Here is a 19,292-nt window from a genome sequence, read left to right as displayed (position 1 = left end):
GTCTCAATGCCTTAATGACCATCTTGAATGCTACCCCCTCCACAGAGCCCTTCTAGATTGCACCAAATTGGTGCCTTGTATATGTTCTCTGAATACCTATCGCTCCTTTGCGTTTTTTTCAGGGACTTAGCATGTTAGGTTGATTTTTCTGTTTTTTTTTTTAAAAAACATTTATTTATTTATTTTTGAGATGGCGTCTCACTCTGTCGCCCAGGCTGGACTGCAGTGGCACAATCTCAGCTCACTGCAACCTCCACCTCCCAGGTTCAATCAATTCTCCTGCCTCCTGAGTAGCTAGGACTACAGGTGTGCACTACTATGTCCAGCTAATATTTGTTTGTTTTTTTTTTTGTTTTGTTTTTAGTAGAGTCTGGGTTTCACCACATTGGCCAGGCTAGTCTTGAACTCCTGACCTCAAGCAATCCACCTGCCTTGCCCTCCCAAAGTGCTGTGATTACAGGCCTGAGCCATTGCGCCCCGCCCCCTGTTATTTTTGTACGTGTCATGTTCATCTGACTAGTGACCTCCTTTAGGGCGAGAAAATGTTTTCTTCATTTTGGGGGTTCTTATGGCAACTAGGTTAGAAGAGGTACTAAACAATGTTTGTGGAATTGAATGGTAGGAACAGCGGGCTGAATAATAGGAATGTGGTGTTGAAGCTAACAGCAGTGATTGAATTAATAGTTCTTACCTGGGAAGGGGGTTATTTTAGCTCTGGTCATGAATTCAAAAAAACTGGGGTTATTTTTGGCTCCAAATCTTCCTTTCCTTCTGCAGCTCCTCTATGCCTACGGGGTTGATATTGCTCATTTCTCCTCCTGTACCTACAGGAGAAAAGGGAGAAAAGAAGAAAAAAAGTCACTTACTAAGTCCTAGGCTGAATCACAAAGTGTTGAATTATTGGATACTCTTAGTTATAAGATGACATTATTTGGAACGACATATTTGGGAAAAACTATTACAATGACTTGCTATATGTTACATAAACATGTCAACTGTAAGATCCATTTTGAGTTTCATGAAGAAATTCTGGGATGTAACGTGAAGCTCAGTTGCTTGGTTCAACTTTGTCTTGGTGCTGCTCCAAATCGGTGTAACCTAAACCTCTTCCTCCTTCTCCTCCTCCAAAATAAATAAATAAATAAATAAAAAGCCTCTGCTTATCAGATTTCAAACATTGGCTCTCCTTTGAAGCCTATATACCAAATACTTTTTATGGCTTGAGCATGCTTTTTGAGCTCACTCCAACTCCTGATTTTCTTAATATATTATTCCTTTAAAAATACTGAAATCTCTCCAGGAGGGCACTGGTGAATGTTTTTTTTTCTGCCATCCAATTATTTTGCCAATAAATATATTATCTACTGTACTCCTCATGTATCTATGCTGAGAGGTTGGTATTATTTTCCTGCTTTCAAGATAGAGAAGCAGATGAAGAAAGGTAAAGTAACTTCTTAAGTTACAAGGAGTGGCAGGGTTAGGATTTGGATCCCGGTTGGTCCTTCTCTGAAGTCTGTGCTTTTTCAGTACACAGGGCTGCCTCCTAGCATTCCCCTCTACTCCGTACCTGAGAATCCATCACTTCCCAGCAGGGAGCAAGCTCTCAGCACCGCATCAGGCGGTGAACACCAACTCAGAATCGACTGGAACAGGAACCAGCTCTGCACTAGGGTATCTGTGGGAGTAGGGATAGGGTGAGACTGAGATGAAATGTAAATCCTGAACAAGCTTTCAGTCCAGCCAGGGAAATGGAAACTGTTCTGAGAAAACTGTGAAACTTGGCAATTACAATTCAGGACAGTAAAGGCAGGAGTTTGAGGGAGAGAGGAAGGCCCTGTAGCCTCAGGGAGCCTCAGAGAAGAAAGATAAGACACTGGTGAAGGCTAGTTGTTGGTAGCAAATGACCTCCTACCTCCCTCCCCTCTGCAGCCCCATTCATGTCCTGTTGAAGAAGAGCCTGAGTGATGGATGAGACCATTCCTTTCATTCTAAACACATGCCCATGGGTGAAAAAAAGCAAGTTTGCACACGGGAGCTTTATTGCACTCTCAAAATTGAGAACTTGGAGACAAGGGTTTTACAGAGCATGTTAGAAAACCTAACATGAGGTTTACAAAGATTACATTGTTTAGGAAAGAAAAGGACTTTATGCTACCCTGTCCATTTTCTCCCTGACCTTGCAGATGAGCCTGGGGGCTTTGAGGAGAAAGTGTGGAATATTGTGCATTGCTTGCTCTAAAACCAGTTCCTGTGTGCACAGATAGATTTTGTTGTTGCTGTTGTTAAAACTTTGGACTTTGGCTTTCTTTTTATTTCCTTGTTCCTGTAATCTATTTTTTTTTCTGTTATATGCTGTGTGCATCATTAGACATTTGGCGATAGCAGAGATGTTGGAATGTTTGCTTATGAAGTTTGGGAATAAAGGTGGGAATGGAGAAAGAAGGAGGAGATGGAATTGAGCATTAGGAGAAAGGCGAGAAAGGGAAAGAGAAGGAGAGAGAGGTGTGTCTCTGGGTCCCCAGCATGGTTGAGGAGGTGTGTCTCTAAGCCCCCAGCATGGTCGAGGAGGGGTGTTCAGATGCTGTACTGTTCCCTGGCTTGCAGCTGCCAGGCAGATGGCTATAATCTGAACGCTGACCTACTTAGGGTATTCTCTGCATTGGCTTCCCTCCCAACTCTCTTCTATAACACGTGTTCATTCATTTTCCTGGCTGAGCATTTGGGATTTTCCTACTGACACGGTTTGTTCGGCTCAGCTTTGCTTCCCTCCGTTGTTTTCCCTTCTAAGGGTATTTCCTTAGAGAGACATTGTATTGTATCAGTGCAGCAGCTTTTCTTAAATGGAACTCTTATACTAGAAATGTTGGAGATGATTGTTCGGGACTATGAGCCGTGGGTGGTCAGCCTCCCTGCGGAAGGCTGGATCTCAGGGCACAGAATTGGCAGGGATTTGAGAGAGCAGCAGATGAGAATTCTCAAGGAAGTCTGGCTGCTGGTTATCCCAGGGCGCTATCAGACATACTTTTCCTGAAATACCCTCTGAAATGACCCAGACCCCTACATCCTTTTTATAATAAAGACTATATGACATGAAAGAGGACTCCATTTGAAGAGTTTTTTTTTTTTAAAGGACATTCTCTCTGTTAATGTAATTCCAATTTCCTTTACCATAGGGGATGTGGTTGCAACTCTGAATCTGTCCTTGTTCACCTTCAGGTAGAATTCATGGAACTGATTTGCAGAGAAACTATATTTTATACTTCTAGGCCTGAAGACACCTTACTTTACTTGGATGATGTTTCTTCTCTAGCAGGGCCCTCTCTGCCCACTTCTGCTGTTCTTTAAGTCTCTGTGGGCAGGCCTATGTCTCTGTGAGCTTGGAGGAAGACTAATACATTCCACCTATCTAGTTCTCAAACATCCCTTTAATAATGGCAGGAGGAAATACTGCTTATGGATCTGTCCCTAACATTTACAGCTCCCAAGGCAAGAGTACAACTGGAGGTACACATGCTATATGTCTCAATATTTAAAACTATAAACAAAACTGTGTCCAAAGCCTGGCCAGCTTCCTGCTTAAGATTCCTGTAGTCTGTTTCCCAGGTCCAGCTGCTGGTGCTCTGGAAGCTAAAGGAGAGTGTTTCACTGGGCCCCAGCCTGCTCGCATGAGCTGAGCAGTAGTCCGGCTCTGCTGGGGCAGGGGAAGACGATCAGTGCCCAAAACTCCTGGTTGGCCTCTGGAGCTGTCCAAACTCAGAAAGGGAACCACAGACCAAATCAAGTCTCCTGAGAGCGGGAAGGGTGACTTTCTTTTCAAAATACCTCATTCCATCATTCTCAGCAAGCTGACACAAGAACAGAAAATCAAACACTGCATGTTCTCATTCATAGGTGGGTGTTGAACAATGAGAACACATGGACACAGGGAGGGGAACACATGGACACTGGGGTCTGTTGTGGGGAAATAGGGGAGGGACAGTGGGGGGTGGGGAGTTGGGGAGAGATAGCTTGGGGAGAAATGCCAGATATAGGTGAAGGGGAGAAAGGCAGCAAATCACACTGCCACGTGTGTACCCATGCAACAATCTTGCATGTTCTTCACATGTACCCCAAAACCTAAAATGCAATAAAAAAAAATACCTCATTAAAAAAAAAATCTGGGATTTCAAGTAATTCTAAGCACTTCCCATTATGGTACCACTGGAGCAGAAGATAAAATAGAGAAAGGGTATGCAGGTATTTGGGGAGATCAGTCTGTCCAGACACATATTCTAGATGATTTGTTGTTTTTCCGTGTTAGGCAAATGCAAGGGCCAAGGCCATGGTTCTCATTCCTCCTTTCCTTCCATCCGGCACTGCCATGCCACAGAGCTCACAGTCCCTAGCTCCATCTGGCCTGGGGGTGCTCACTGGCCCATTCCTGTTTCTTTAGTTTTCCTTCACTCAATCAGTGATCACACTTTCAAAAAACTTTCTTATGAGACAAAAGAAGAAAAAAGAAGATCTTTGTGCTTTGGTGTTTGTAGTTGAGTGTTCTTCTAAAGCACAAGTTCCTGCCCAGAGGCCCTTTGGCCTGGTTGTGAGAGGGGTATTGGCTACTTTGGTTTTGATGCTTCATGGTGGTCAGCAATCCCCAGCCAGCCTCTGAGACAGCACACTTCTGTTCTCCCTCCACCTCCTCCCAACCATGCAGAGGCTTCTAGATCTGCCGAAAATATAAAGCAATCACCTGTGGCAGCTGCAAAAAAATACTACGGATGCGTATTTTATTTTTTCTCTCTGATTTTTGTTTACTCTGGGCATATTTATGACCATTATTTATAGGTATAATGAATTTATTTATATGTGTACATATATACATATTATTTTATTACAATTAGTATTTATTTAATGCTTACTATAACCATCATTAATATATAATACATAATAATTCTATTATAAATAATATTTAATGCTTGTTATGCATAGTACCACATACACATTATTTCATTGAATCAGCCCAGCAATCCTATAAAATAGGTTCTGTTATTAGGTTTAATTTGCATATAAGAGAACTGAGTCTGAGGAGGCAAGTTTACGCAATGAGTAGGAGCTGGGGTTGGGGATTAAATCTAGGTAATATGAGCCAAGAGGACACCTTGTCTCACCAAGTTCTGACCAATAATATCTCCTCTTCAGGCTTGTGTTTCTGTCTGTATGTGGGTCTCACAGTATCTGAGACTTATTCATGAGATTCCAAATTAAATAAACAACAAACCCATGAAAGTCAGAACAATGCTACTACCCCAGGAAAGATGGCCACATTTCAATCCACACCTGTGAATACATTCCCTTGCATGGCAAAATAGAGTTTTCAGGTGTGATTAAGTTAAGGGTGTTGAAATGGATTATTCAGGTGAGTTCAATATAATCACAAGTTTCCTACAAGTGAGAGAGGAAGGAGGAGAGTCAGAAGAGGAGGTGTGAGGGCTGAAGCAAAGGTTGGAGTGATGTAACTGCTGGCTTTGAAGGGAGAAGAGAGTCATAAACCCAGGGATGCAGATGGCTTCTAGAAGGCAGAGAAGGCAAGGAAACAGATTCATCTAGAGCCTCCTGAAGAAGCAGCCCTGTGGATACCTGGACATTTTGCTCAGTAGAACGCTTTTCAGATTCCCGACCTCCAAAACTGTAAGCTAATATACTTGTTGCTTAAAGTCACTAATTTGTGGTAATTAGTCGCAAGAGCAATAGGAAACTTCATGGGGTCTCTTTGCGATTCATCTTAATCACCTCTTGCCTACTTGGCAAACTAAAGCCAAATATGCATGTTCTCACTTATAAATGGGAGCTAAATGATGAGAATGTGCTCCATTGGGGCACAAGGAGGGGAACAACAGACACTGGGGCCTGCTTGAGAGAGGATGGTAGGGGGAGGGAGAGCATCAGGAAAAGTAACTAAGTAGCTGGGTGATGAAATAATCTGCACACCAAATCCCTGTGACATGAGTTTACCTATATAACAAACCTGCACATGTACCCCTGAATCTAAAATGAAAGTTAAAAAAATACAGCCTTAGTGTACAGACAAAACATGTTTTAGAGATTATTAATTTTAGAAAAAAGAAACAAAAAGAACTCATACCCACCTTCCTTGGGATGCTTTTCTTTATCTTTCTGCTGAGCTCAAATCATTTCCCAATTCGCAGTAACACACACTGTAGAATCAGTTTTTGGACTTAGATGTTGAGAAGTCCCAATGTGCTCCCCAATATTTTAGTGGAGAAGAGAGCCTCTGTCCTGGGGAGGTGACAGTAAGCCAGGCACACAGGCATCTGTGCAAGAGGCCCAGGTGATAGGCCAGGCTGGTGGCTTCTGAGGGACTTGCCTTAACTGGGAAAACTGATGAGTTGACTGCACACAACTCTCTGTCTTGAATCGCTTCATGCCATGCTGAGCCTTGAGTCAAGTCTCCATAAAGCATTTCATGTGTGTTGCAGCAGACTTTCTTATTAGCTTTCCCAGGGGATGCTCACCTGCAGAGAGAATCCAAGATACTTTTCCTGCAAGAAGCATGGCTTGGCTATAAGTGCTTCAAAATGAAATCCCTTTATGAGATGAATATACTTCACTGTGGCAATTGTCACTTCAACCCTAGGATTTGGGGATTTGCAATAAAAGAATTCAGGAACTCAGGAGCCTGATGAAACTGAGGGCTGTCAACCCCAGAGACACACAAAGGCAGCATCTGTGCAGTCAGCTCTCTGACAAGTGGGTCATTGCTCCCACTTTACCCTGCTAAGGACCCACTTACCTCTTGCATAAGGTACTGTAGCAGTTGAATTGCACGTGTGTTATTTGCTATGTCTCTCTGTTATTATTAGGTGTTCAATAGCTGCTAAGTATCTGTGTGCATTAGAATATGCATAACCCGTTTGACTGCTATAAAAAAGAAGCAATTTTACAAGCTGCATTTCTTATAATGAGCTTACACTTCTCTTCAAATACCATGACATTCTCCATAATGTGACAGTTGGCCTCTTTTAAGATAAAAATAATTGGTAATGACTATTGAGAGTAAACCAGATCTGCAGATTACATGCTACACTCAAGTCTCAGCAGCTTCATCTATAAGCACAAAGCAGGACCAGTTTTTCAAAGCAATCACAAAGCTGATTTAAGCGTGGGAAACATTTTGGTTATTTAAGTAATATTTTGAAATTTAGGCTTTTAAGCTAAAACCAAACAGGTTTCTGTGGGTAGTCTAGTAGTCAGGACTCTGTAATAAACCAATTATCTACTGCTGCGACTTCAAATGGAGGTATATCAAATCATCATGTTGTATACATTGAATATATACAATCTTTGTCAGTTAAATATTTTAACATAAAAAGCTGGAATTTTTAGCAGCTCCAAATAATTTTCTTTTTAAGGAGGAGTAGTTGGAAAAGATAGTAAATGAAGGTTGAGTTGATGGGAGTGGACAATTGCTTTGGAACTGATGGTGATTGTGAAAAATACAGTGACCGACTGAAGGTGATATCTGAGGTGGGAGGAGGTGTCTGACAAGAGGAAACAGAGATGGGGAAAGAGGTCAAGAAGTGACAAGTCCTTTGGTGGACAGTGCTGTCCCTGGGACCCAGGTTGTGGAAGTTCTGATATCCTGAGAGCAGTTTAGAAAGAAGAAGCAAAAGCTCTGTTCATTCTTTAAACATTTCCTCTCCCATAACCACTTACCACATTAGCTGGTTGAAAAATGAAAGGTTATTCAAAAGAGTGAAGAAATAAAAGTTTTACTTGGGGAGTAGCTTTTATATAAACAAATAATAAAACCTAATATGTGAAGAAACAGATTTAAGTCTATAACCTCACAGATGCTCAAGGCATGCCCCTCATGTCACACCACCCATCAATCCTGTGGTCTAATTCATCCCAGACTCTTTGCAGGACATCACAGTTGTATGCACACCCCATATGGGGGACTAGAGTAACCACTAGAAGTCAATTTCATTATTCTCTTTTCTAGTTGTCGTTTTATTATTCCAGCCAAGGACATGGAATGTCTTCTTAGATTGGACTGATGTATCTACTGACTCATATATATTGACTGAGAGACACAATGTGTCCCTGTCTGTAATTTCCAAGAAAGTATTGTGATGAGATTATTCAAGTCATTTGGCAAATATAAGAAGGGATCGTTCCATCATAAATCCAGGAGCAGAGACTAAATCATTTTTTCTGGAATTATCTGTACTTGAAGAATTTAAAAAGATAATGTTGACCTGACTTAAGCACTTTTATCTAAAAAAGAATTTTACATAGTGTCAGTTTACATTATATAATTTTCATGGAATTAGTTTTTCTTCTCAATTTGAAATGCTCAGTCTGTTTTGTCTTTAAATTGAAGCCTAGCAATGAAGAGTTCATTATTTCTTAGTTTTATTAGATTTGGATTTTTAAATGGGTAGTTCTATTCATCTCTCTAGAAATGTTGTATGGAGTGCTTCTTTATACCATTTTTCCTTATTTCCTGAAAAAAATCAAATATATCCACATATGTTATATTTTATTATATTATATATGGCAATGTGTAATGGGCTAACATTAAAATGCTGCAGATTCCTTTGGAAGAGGAGAGTTCTCCAAGTTATCTATACACTTAAGTCTTGTCGGATTCATCTAAAGTTACTTAAGCATATTCCCTGGAATGGCTTGATATTTAATCACATTTTAAAGCATGTGTTTCCTTTCTAAAGCTGTAAATCTTAATATTTCTGGGTCTGGAAATAAAAATTTCAAATGGCAAACATTTCTCACATTTTCAAAAAGAACAGATTCCACCAATGTGAGTGGTTGAAACTTTAAAAGTTCCAAGCAAATGTTCACTTTCAACTGAAATTCTATTCTTCATGCCTGTGGAAATCCACATGAAGCCTATGACTCTCATGCCACAGTCGTTCTTCTCCAGGCACAGGTCCTCAGTCTCAAAGCCTGGGAAATGCCCCCCATTGAGCAACATACCTAGCATTAATCGTTTGATGATGCTGTAGGTTCTTAATGCAGTGAGCAAGACCTCCTGCCACTCCTTAATGCTCAAGTTACCTGAAAGATAATATGCAGCTGGCGCCACAGTGCCCACACATAGCCCAATCTCTCTCTTGAGCATGCCAGTAAGTACAAGGCTACCTTGCTATGGATCACATTAATTCTTGGGCTGCTGCTTTCTCTTTCTTTTTGCTGGTGAGAATTTCTTTATCTTAGCCTAGTGTTATCTGCTCCCCCCAGACATTTAGGGTCTGAACAGAAAGGATCCTGAATTTCAATTTTGGTCTTCCCTGGTCCAGCTTCATCAGCAATCCATACCCTTTATACCTTGCTGCTCCTACATGGTCTACTGATTCTAAATCACCCCTGGTTCTTATCTGGATAATGCCTTGCTTTTACCATTTTTTAAAATGTAGCTGCTATACACAGAACAAAGAAGACTGCAACACTCCCTTCAAAGTGTAACTCACCTCTGCCTAGAAGTCTTCTATGATATTACTGTCCAGAAGTCATAACTCTTGTCCTCTCTTGGGTCCATTACAATTTATCACAGCCCTAAACACCCCTGCAAAATTGTTTGGAATAGCTGCTCAGTTATCTAAAAATAACCACACATTTGTTTTCCAGGAGCTGTTAGAACCACCTTAATTAGGCCGGGTACAGTGGCTCTTGCCTGTATTCCCAGCACTTTGGGAGGCTGAGATAGGTCACTTGAGGCCAGGCATTGGAGACCACCCTGGTCAATATAACCCATTTCTAAAAAAAAGAACCACCTTGATTAGATCACCTTCATGAGACCCTGAGTGGTTTTATGAAAATAAAGCACATGTACACAAGAGCTCCAGCCCCTGCTCCAGCAGTCATCAGGAAAGCTACACATTGGTTATTCTTTCTCACGGGTCATTAAATCATGGAATTTATCGCTAGAAATTTTATGTACTTTCTAATATCACTTGTACATTTATCTTCCGTTTAATTTATATTGTTAGGTACTCATGTCTTGTATTTTCATCCAGAGCAATCTGGTGAGAACAACCACATTGCTTACTGTTCCTTAGTACTGTTAATCTTCTTAGCACAGAGCATATTAATCATAATTAGCAAAACTATGATCATCAAGATAAACATAGTGCTTCCCTCCCCACCTCAGCACCTTTATGCTATGAATTTGAATGTGCTGATTTACTCCACCACACAAGTGCTAGGTTTACTATCTGGCTGACTTTGGGGGTCTCCTTCTCTGCCTCTGGTCTGCCAGTCCCAGCTGTCTTACACAGGAGGCAACTCCGTCTAGATGTCTTTTTGAGTTGCAGAAAAGAGGACTATAGCATCTATCTCTACCTTCTTGCTGTGCAAGGTGTATTCCAACCAATGTCTTTCTGGACCCTGAAACAACATTTTGAATCTGGAACTCATTATTTTTTTTCCCCAGATGAAACCTTCAAGGGGAAACTCAGCTGTTGGTCTTACTTTACCTAGTGGGATGATCCTTCACCACCAAAGAACTTGAGACTTCGTGCTCTGTCTATATGAAATTATAGTGTCTTTGGTTAATTTTGTCTCTGAATATAGTTGTGTAGTTGTGTAAGTGGTACTCCAGGAGATTTTCTAGGCCTTATCCATAACCATTCTTGTCTCCATAATGAAGCAGCAAACTTACTTCTTCATTGTCAGGCTCAGTTATTTGTGCCAGTAGTAATTTCCCTTTATGCCAGTTTTGTCCAGTGGTAAGAGGAGCTAAAAAATGGCCGGGGGATAGTTTTAGTTTTCAATGAAATGAAATAATCTTCATGTTCACTTGTAGAAGTATTCCTCCTCTAAACCAAGATTTAGAAAATGATGACCCAGGGGCCTGCCACCTGTTTTTGTAAATAAATGTTTTATGGGAACGTACATATTCACTTATTTACATATTGCCTATGGCTGTTTCCAAGCTATAGTGGCAGAATGATTGTGACAGAGACTGCATGCCCTGTAATGCCTAAAATAGTTGCTATCCAGGTCTTTGCAGAAAAATGTTGCCAACTTCTGCTTTAAACTATCAGAGTGCAGAGCTATAGGGATGATAACTATAATTGCAAGGGAGTCATTAGCTGTAATAATGAAGGGTATTACCCCAATTTGATTTTTCTATTGCAAGGTCCATGTATTCCAGTCTTGAGAAAACACCATTTCTTGCTCACTGGGTCAGCGCATGCACTACATCCTGGGGGACAGCACCCCAACCTTTCAAGGGTTGTCTCCTAACTGGCATTGTGGCTGATTCTTCAGTACATCATTCCACTCTTCTATAAGGCCAGTTACTTCTGGATGATGTGGTAGCAGACTAGACACTCAAGCCCTTTAACGTCCAACCCACTGAGCTCCAATTTTCACTATAATGTGAGTTCTTGCTAAGAAGCAATAGTAGCAAGCAAGATTGGCAGAGAAGACAAGAAGACATCCAAATCCACTTTTAATTCCAGTGCTTCATCCATAATGGAAAAGGTGCAACGTAATCAACATGCCATCAGGGCTCTGGCTGGCCCTTCTGGGGTATGTCACTTTTTCAGGGCTTAGGGCTGGTTGCTTATGTTAGCAAAGCAGGCACTCAGCTTTGGAAGCAGCCAGAGTAGCCCTGGGTAGTGTAAGCCTGTTGAGTCAGTCCTCTGCATGTTCTGCACTCTTCTGTCATGAATTTTTTTTTTTTTTTTTTTTAAATGCACTCACTGCTCAGGCACTTGAACATGAGAAAAAAGAATGACAAGCCAGCAGTAGGTCGATGTGATTATTAAGTCTCCTCCATAGTAGGGGCTGTTGAAATGCATTCACATGAGATACAAATACCCTCCCTTTCTGAGCACTCCCCCTTATGTTTCTTTGTCAATCATCCTCAGTTTTATTTCTTTTACTTGTTTCACTGCCGTGAAATTAATGGAATTCTTCCCTCAAAGTTAAAGTGAAAAAAAGCATGCACCGATTGCAGATCTGCCTGCTAGGATGACCCCCTTTTTTGTTCTCCCGGCCCATTCCTGTGGCAGGGTTTGAACTACAGGCATACATTTCAGAGATTGTTTTATACTGGTTCTAAGTTAACATTAACTCCTGGAAACATACACTACCTCTGTGACCTACCAGCAAGAAATGAGGACTTATGTGGGTTGGATATGAGCAATCTGCTTGTGCAACTTATTTATACCTTCTGAATCTATTCAGTCTCAGCCTGAATATACTACTGCCTGATTATGGAGTTCTGCTGGCATGGTAGGTTTTATGGCTAGGTAAACCAGTTTATAATAAGTAGTTCAGTTTGCAAGTTTACATGTTAAGATGACATATTCAGTCTCTACCTACACTCCATCGCAATTCAAGAACTTATTCTTAGAGAAGTATAGTTGTTTGTTGAAAAGGGTAATGTGTTACTTTAAAACCGTAGGGCAGTAGTCTCCAAGCTTTTTGTCACCACAATTTTGTGGAAGACAGTTTTTCCATGGACAGGATACAGGGATGGTTTTGGGATGACCCAAGCATATCACATTTATTGTGCACTTTATTTCTCTTATTATTACATTGTAATATATAATGAAATGATTATATGACTCACCATAATGTAAAATCAGTGGGAACCCTGAGCTCGCTCCCTACAACTAGATGGTCCCATCGGGGGGTGATGGGAATCAGTGACAGATCATCAGGAACTAGATTCTCAAAGGAGCTAAAGAGTATGCAGTCTGATCCCTTACAGATGCAGTTCACAATTGGGTTTGCGCTCCTAGGAGAATCTGATGCCGCTGCTGATCTGACAAGAGGTGGAGCTAAGGTGAAAATATGAGTGATGGGGAGCAGTAGTAAATACAGATGAAGGTTTGCTAGCCCACCGCTCACCTCCTGCTGTGCAGCCTGGTTCCTAACAGGCCACAGACTAGTACTGTGGCCCGGGGTTTGGGGACTCTTGCCTAAGGGAATGCTTCCCAACTCTATCGAGTAACTCTACCTACCACAGAATTGTTGAGAAATTTTGTGTTTGCTGGGTTGTAAGAGTCAAGTGGCAGAATGACAGAATGGCTTTCAATGTAGCATGAATCCATGGGAGAAATGATCACTCAAAGGTGATAGCATCTTGTTATTTGGAGCATGTAGTCGAAAAATATATCTGAATCTCCATCCTCCTCCCTCAAAAAAAAAGTCTCCTGAAGTAAAACCCTTGTTTTGTATTTTCGTGAGCTTTATCCCTTGCACTTGTGGTAGGATTTGCTCAAGTTGTGATATAGCTAACTTAGAGTTGGAACCTGTATACTGTCATCTTATAAAATACAAAAATGTGTCCATTCTCCTCACAAGGACTGCTAACCTTGGTTTCTGTAAACTGCTAGATTATTTGCAGGATGCAAAGAGAGGTAAAGCTGCATACCTTCTCTTATCTGCCAGAATTGCTGGCCTTTGTTTCCCAGAGTAAGCACCCCCAGATAATTCCATCCTGGCGCCAAGCAACTGAAAATCTATGGATCCCACCCCTACCCAGATGATGTGTAAATGAATGCTAATCTTAGCATCTGTGAACTCCTTAAATGACAATCAGAATAGTCCCCTGTCCCTCGAAATGTCCGGAACCCCCTCACCCTCCTCTCCACCCAGAAGGTGATTTGAATACACTGGCCCCCGGAATGTCTGAAGCCCCTCACCCTCATCTTAGCCTGGGAGGTGATTAACAGCTTTCATTCCCATCTCAACCCCCACTCCCAAGGTGGTTTTGCGGTTATAAAAAGGTCTTGTCTCTCTTCTTTCGGGGCCACAGGTTGGAGAGACGTGAGTCCTCCGTGGTCGCTGGCAATAAACCCTGCAATTTGGCATACTTTTGTTCTGGTGTTTACTTTCTGTGCTAAGTTCAATGCAACAAAGTGACCTAAAACCTTCTGCTCTATAGATTCCAAAGTATGATGTAGGCCACTATGATATTCTCTGGCATTATGAGACAGTCATTGAACACTGAATTGTTCTACAGAACTGGGCTATTAAAATTGTGGCAAGATGTTAAAGTTATCTATGTCCATATCAGGTAAAAGCAAATTTCTAAAAAGCTATTTTTTATTCCAGAGAGAAACTATTAACTATGTTAATAGCTACAGGAAATTTACTTATTTGTTCCAGTAAGTAGCAAATAAAATCTGTCTAGAATAATGGCTGCATTTTGAATTACCACCAGACTTAGCTTTCAAGATACCTCTTTTCTTTTTCCAGATCTATCCATTGTTTGCATGACTGCAAATAAAGGCCCTGTTTTGTTGTGTTCTTTTGTATGCTGACCTCTAAGAACTTTTTCACGTGGCTTTCCTTGATCTCTGGCTTCTTACTGATTTAGACCAATGGGAGATAGCTGTGAAGTTGTTGGGGAGTGAAGGAGGGGAGAGGTCAGGGTTTTGATTTTCTCTCTTTTTTTTTTCAGTTGGTTGACTGCTTAGAATTTTACTTTTGGTTTAGAGTGGAGCTCTAAAATAGACAGAATCAAGAACACTTTCCATGGAATATGTTACAGGAAATATTCTGGGAAATGGATGATGGAAAAAAAAACAGTTGTGATCCAGCTCTGATGAGTGGAGAACACCAATTTCTTAGTCTTGAGCAGAATTAGAAAAAATGACATGGACACACTTGGAGTAGTTTTAAGGAGCAGGGAGTTTAATAGGCAAGAAAGAAGGAGGAAGAAAGAACAAAGGAGAGGCCCCCCTGTACAGGGACAGAGGGAGGGGGGTTCCAAAGCCTACAGACAGAACTCCTGATTTTCTCTTGTTTTTCTTTTGCCAGGGTCCTGGCTGGGACTTATTCCTTTATGGCCACACCAAATCTTCCCGGACATTCTTACTGGGCTGTGATCACACCTATCCTTTTTCTTAATCCTTCAAGCTTAGTGATGATAATGGATTCCTACTGTTATTAGCCCTGGATGTCTCATCATACCTTATTGATTCCTTAATCCTGTCTAGACCTCTGTAAATAGTCTTTAATTAAATTTTCTTCAGTTAAAACCCTTTGAGTATTCTCTATTTTACTTACAAGGACTCTGTTAAAATTAACTTTTCCTTTTCAGGTCCTTCCATTGGGTAAGGCTGTTTTAGGTGTGCAACCAAATGAAAAAGCTCTCATCAAATGGGGAAAAAGAGGCTGCTTTGGCTTCAAAGGGACAGGGCTGGATGTTTGGGATCTCCATGTTCTCAAATTCTCCTACATAACCTCTCTAGTTCTTGGGGTCTCATTCTTTTCCCTATTTGTCGTAAATAAAAAATGAAAGTCCTAGTGAATCTTTGAATTCAATCAATGAAGTTTGTTTTTTAGGTACTCAGCCCTATGTCTCTAAGAGATGAAAGATTCTTTTAGCTCAGTGTGTGCTTTGAGTTATGTGTAGGATTTAACTTTGTTAACTCTCTTTTAAGCTGGCTGGAGTCAATGAAGGCAGCCATCCATCCTTCAGCATGAAATTACTCATATCCTTTTTACTGTTCAATGACAGTGAAAGCTTCATCCCCCCACAGCCTTTTCTCCAAAAAGTGTTATTATTTTAAGTGATCCCAGGAGATATTTTAACGAGCAATTTCACTCCTGTTTGCTATGAACTATAAGATTCCCCTTACCGAATGCTAGCTTTTTTTTTTTTTTTTTTTAACTGCCTTTAGACTGAATTGACCCAGAAGACCAATCCTAGAATTGCCCAATTCTTTAAGGGTCTGTTATCTGCAATTCCATTCCCTGGCCCAAAATATGTTCCAGTCAACATACTTAATTGCATGCAGCAGAAATTGCCTTTACATAGCTTAAGTAGGAAAAAATGTTTTTAAAGGAATAATGAATAGCTCACAGATTTCATTCTTGGAAAATGAACAGAAACCAAAAAGAAAATTAGCTTAAGTTGTGCCAGAGCAATAGTCTGGTTAGCACTCTACTACAGGACCATGCCATCATCGCTGATGAGTTCCTGTGTCACAATGCCCTTGAGTAATTTCTCAACAGTGCTTGCAAATTTACATCCCTTTCTCAGATTCTAAGTATTGAAAATCTCAGAATAGAGCATCTAGCATCTGATCGGCTGAGCCTAAATTCTAGCTGATAATGAACAAGTGCAACTCAGGGCTTGCCTCCCATCAAATTTCATACAAAAGGGAATTAAAGAAAATTCTTGTTCGATAAAAAGAGCATTAAGTTGCTGGTTAGCTAAAAATCAAGACAAAAACCCAAATGAATCAATCAGTATCTCTTATATTCATCCTACATACTTGACCCTATGAATGGGAAGAATCCCTTTGTGGGGCCACAGTTTGAGGAGCAGTCAAGCAGACTGGCTATAGATTTTGGCTACACTGACTCAAATATGAAAGTAATGAGTAAGTGGTACTGAGATCAGGTAAAACTACAGAATCGAAAAAGCACTTTTAATGATCGCAAATACATAATAGTTATACATATTTATGGGGTACATGTGATATTTTGATACAAGCATATAATGTATAACAATCAAATCAGAGTAATTGGGATATCTATCACCTCAAGCAGTTATCATTTCTTTGTGTCAGGAACATTCCAATTCCACCATTGTAGTTACTTTGAGATATACAATAAATTACTGTTACTATATTGCATGTGCTCACTCAAGTGTGGAAACTAGAAGAAACTGTCTTCTGAACTCATGAAGATAGTAGAGTGGCAGTTACCAGCGGCTGGGAAGGGTAGGAGGAAGGAGTGCAGATAAAGCGGGATGGTTAATGAGTACAAAATACAGTTAGATAGAAGGAATAACATCTGGAGTTTGGTAGCACAAGAATTTCTTTTTTAATTGGCATTTTAACACCTTTTTCATTGATATAATTTCTTTTATCTACATTTGTTTCTCTGAGTCTGTCAAAATTTTAAAATTGTACATTTTGTCTTTATTTTACTGACTATAATTTCTTCTGTTTTGATAAAATTAACTAATTTAGCCAGAGATATAATGTTTTGATTCCCATCATTGAACAAATGCCATTTTTATAAAAAGTCAGCCTGTGTTCTATGCTTCCGGCATTTTACCAACTCATTATCTAGAAATTATAGATTTCACATGTAATAAGCTCTTACATGGCCAGAGTAATTCCAGGTTTATAAAAGTTTATATTTCTGTGAAAAACTTTCATAATGAACATGGTGGGCTGCCTTAGAAGATCCCAGCATTTCCACTGACGAACATAACTTTGTCTTTCCTGGTGAGGCCAGCTTTTCCTTTGACAACCAACTATGGAAAAAAATGAACAATGTCAGGTAGCTGCATTATTTTTAATGGAAAAAATTGCAATTACTTTTGTACCAACCTAATATTTCTCTACTATAAGAAGGGCTGACATTCAGGGATGTTTGAGTGGGTCACAGAGAATATGCAGTGTGAGAGAAGGAGTCATGTTAAAATACCATATTGGTGTCTGGCTTTGCCTGTTCCCTCTCAACCTGTAAAATGGCGAAGAAAAGCTTTTCTTACTGCAGTAAACCCATAAAGGAGACATGAGCAGAAACTTTCATCTTTCTTACCGGGTAGGGTCTGTGTATCTGCTCCTTTTGAACCAGATAGTGTCATTTAGAGTATGTATGGTTACAAATGCCTCATTCCCAATTCTGAAGAGAATAATGTGGCTTTAACATATATTGTCAAGTAGCGAGTTAAATAAGGTTGTTCCACTTTTTAAAGCAGTGTTAGGGTGTTGTCTAGATAAAACTTCTGTCATCATATTGTACTGGAACATCTGTTGAATAGATATAACTGAACTTAAAATTATAAGGTGGTTAGGACATCAGATTTGGAATAGGATTAAAAACAAAGCAGGCAAACTTGAGGAGGCTCTAGAGTCTTCATTACTTATGGCATTAGTTTTTTTTTTTAAATGACAGTTATAGCTCAAGCAGTTCCTTTTACATTTAAAAAGGAAGTCTTAAAGTATAAATTAATTTTAATGAGTAGTCTGTCTACTGATATATACATATGTATCTTTAAAGACATTCCAACTGTACTTATCAACATCTGGAAGCAGTATTGGGCAAACCACATGCTTAGTTCCTAACTTCAAACATTTTTTGAAAGGAATCTTTTATAAACTCTGGAAGGAGGCTGTGAATAATTACCAGAAAGGCACACTTTTTAATATATTATAATGTCTGAGTTGTTGGAGTCAGATATCTGAAAGTGTCAACTCTAGAGCAATTGGAGCTTAGAAAAAAGAGAAAAATATCAGCAAGAATGCAGATAGATTAAAAGAGCTGAATCTACTATTGTACTCTGGGAGAAAAAAGAGAAAAATATCAGCAAGAATGCAGATATATTAAAAGAGCTGAATCTACTATTGTACTCTGGGAAAGCCTTTCTTTCTTTTTCTCCTTTTTTCTTTAGTTTCTCTCCCTCTCTCTCAATCTTTCTCTTTCTTTCTTCTAAATTTCAGAAGCCACATAGATGGCATATGTTCCAAAAGATGTCATTGATGATCCTTTGACCAATCAGAAGAGTAACGAAATTTTATGGACAAATAAAAGACTACTAAAATCTAGCTCTGCTGGAGGCCATTATCCTAAGCAAATTAATGTAGAAGCAGAAAACCAAATACTTCATGTTCTCACTTATAAGTGGAAGCTAAACGTTGGGTCCTCGTGGACATAAAGGTATAGGGGTGAGAAGGCATGCAAAGGTTGAAAAACTATTGAGAACTATGCCGAGTACCTGGGTGATTGGCTCATTTGTAGTCCAAATCTCAGCATCATGCAATATACTTAGGTAACAAACCTGTGTTAGAGGGACATACCCTCTGACTCTAACATAAAAGTTAAAACAATATGAGATGCTCAGGGTTAATCAAGATAAAAGAGTGGTATTAAAATGGTGTTAGTCTGGGTTGTGTGGTTATGTTGTCCAGCCTGCCACCACTAGACTGTATGTAAGGTGGGTATCTTCTCGAGCCCGCCACCACTGGACCATTTCTGTATGTAAGGCAGTTCTCCTGTTTAGCCCACTGCTACTGGACTCTCTCTCCTGTATGTAAGCCCTCATGTCTTGTTGAAAAAATAATGTTAGTGACAATTTTCATTATGGAATAAATGACAGTATGATGGGGAAAAAATAAAATCCAGCCTTACATGTTGAGAAGCATAGAATAAGTGGATGGAAAAGGAAAGAAAAGAGGAAGAAAGAAAAAAACAGAAAATATGCTTCATAGGAAACATATTACCAATAAAACAGACAGATGATGACAGACCGGGAGCTGAGGCTAGGTTGGTAAGATATAGGCAAT

General features: G+C 40.0%; 2 long non-coding RNA genes across 2 annotated transcripts in view; both read left to right on the top strand.

The window, feature by feature from the left end:
- The window catches only part of LOC144581602 (uncharacterized), a 49,219-nt gene extending 34,212 nt beyond the window's left edge, over nucleotides 1–15,007 (top strand). Inside the window, exon 5 of the long non-coding RNA XR_013532638.1 lies at nucleotides 14,803–15,007. This is a non-coding gene — a long non-coding RNA (uncharacterized LOC144581602). The remainder of the gene's footprint in view (nucleotides 1–14,802) is intronic.
- The window catches only part of LOC144581603 (uncharacterized), a 146,512-nt gene that overhangs the window by 66,461 nt on the left and 60,759 nt on the right, over nucleotides 1–19,292 (top strand). The window lies entirely within an intron of this gene.

The sequence above is a fragment of the Callithrix jacchus genome, chromosome 2 (genome assembly GCF_049354715.1).
Source record: "Callithrix jacchus isolate 240 chromosome 2, calJac240_pri, whole genome shotgun sequence".
NCBI lineage: Eukaryota > Metazoa > Chordata > Mammalia > Primates > Cebidae > Callithrix > Callithrix jacchus.
Note: the sequence above shows the minus strand (reverse complement) of the source record. Positions and strands in the feature narration are given on the sequence as shown.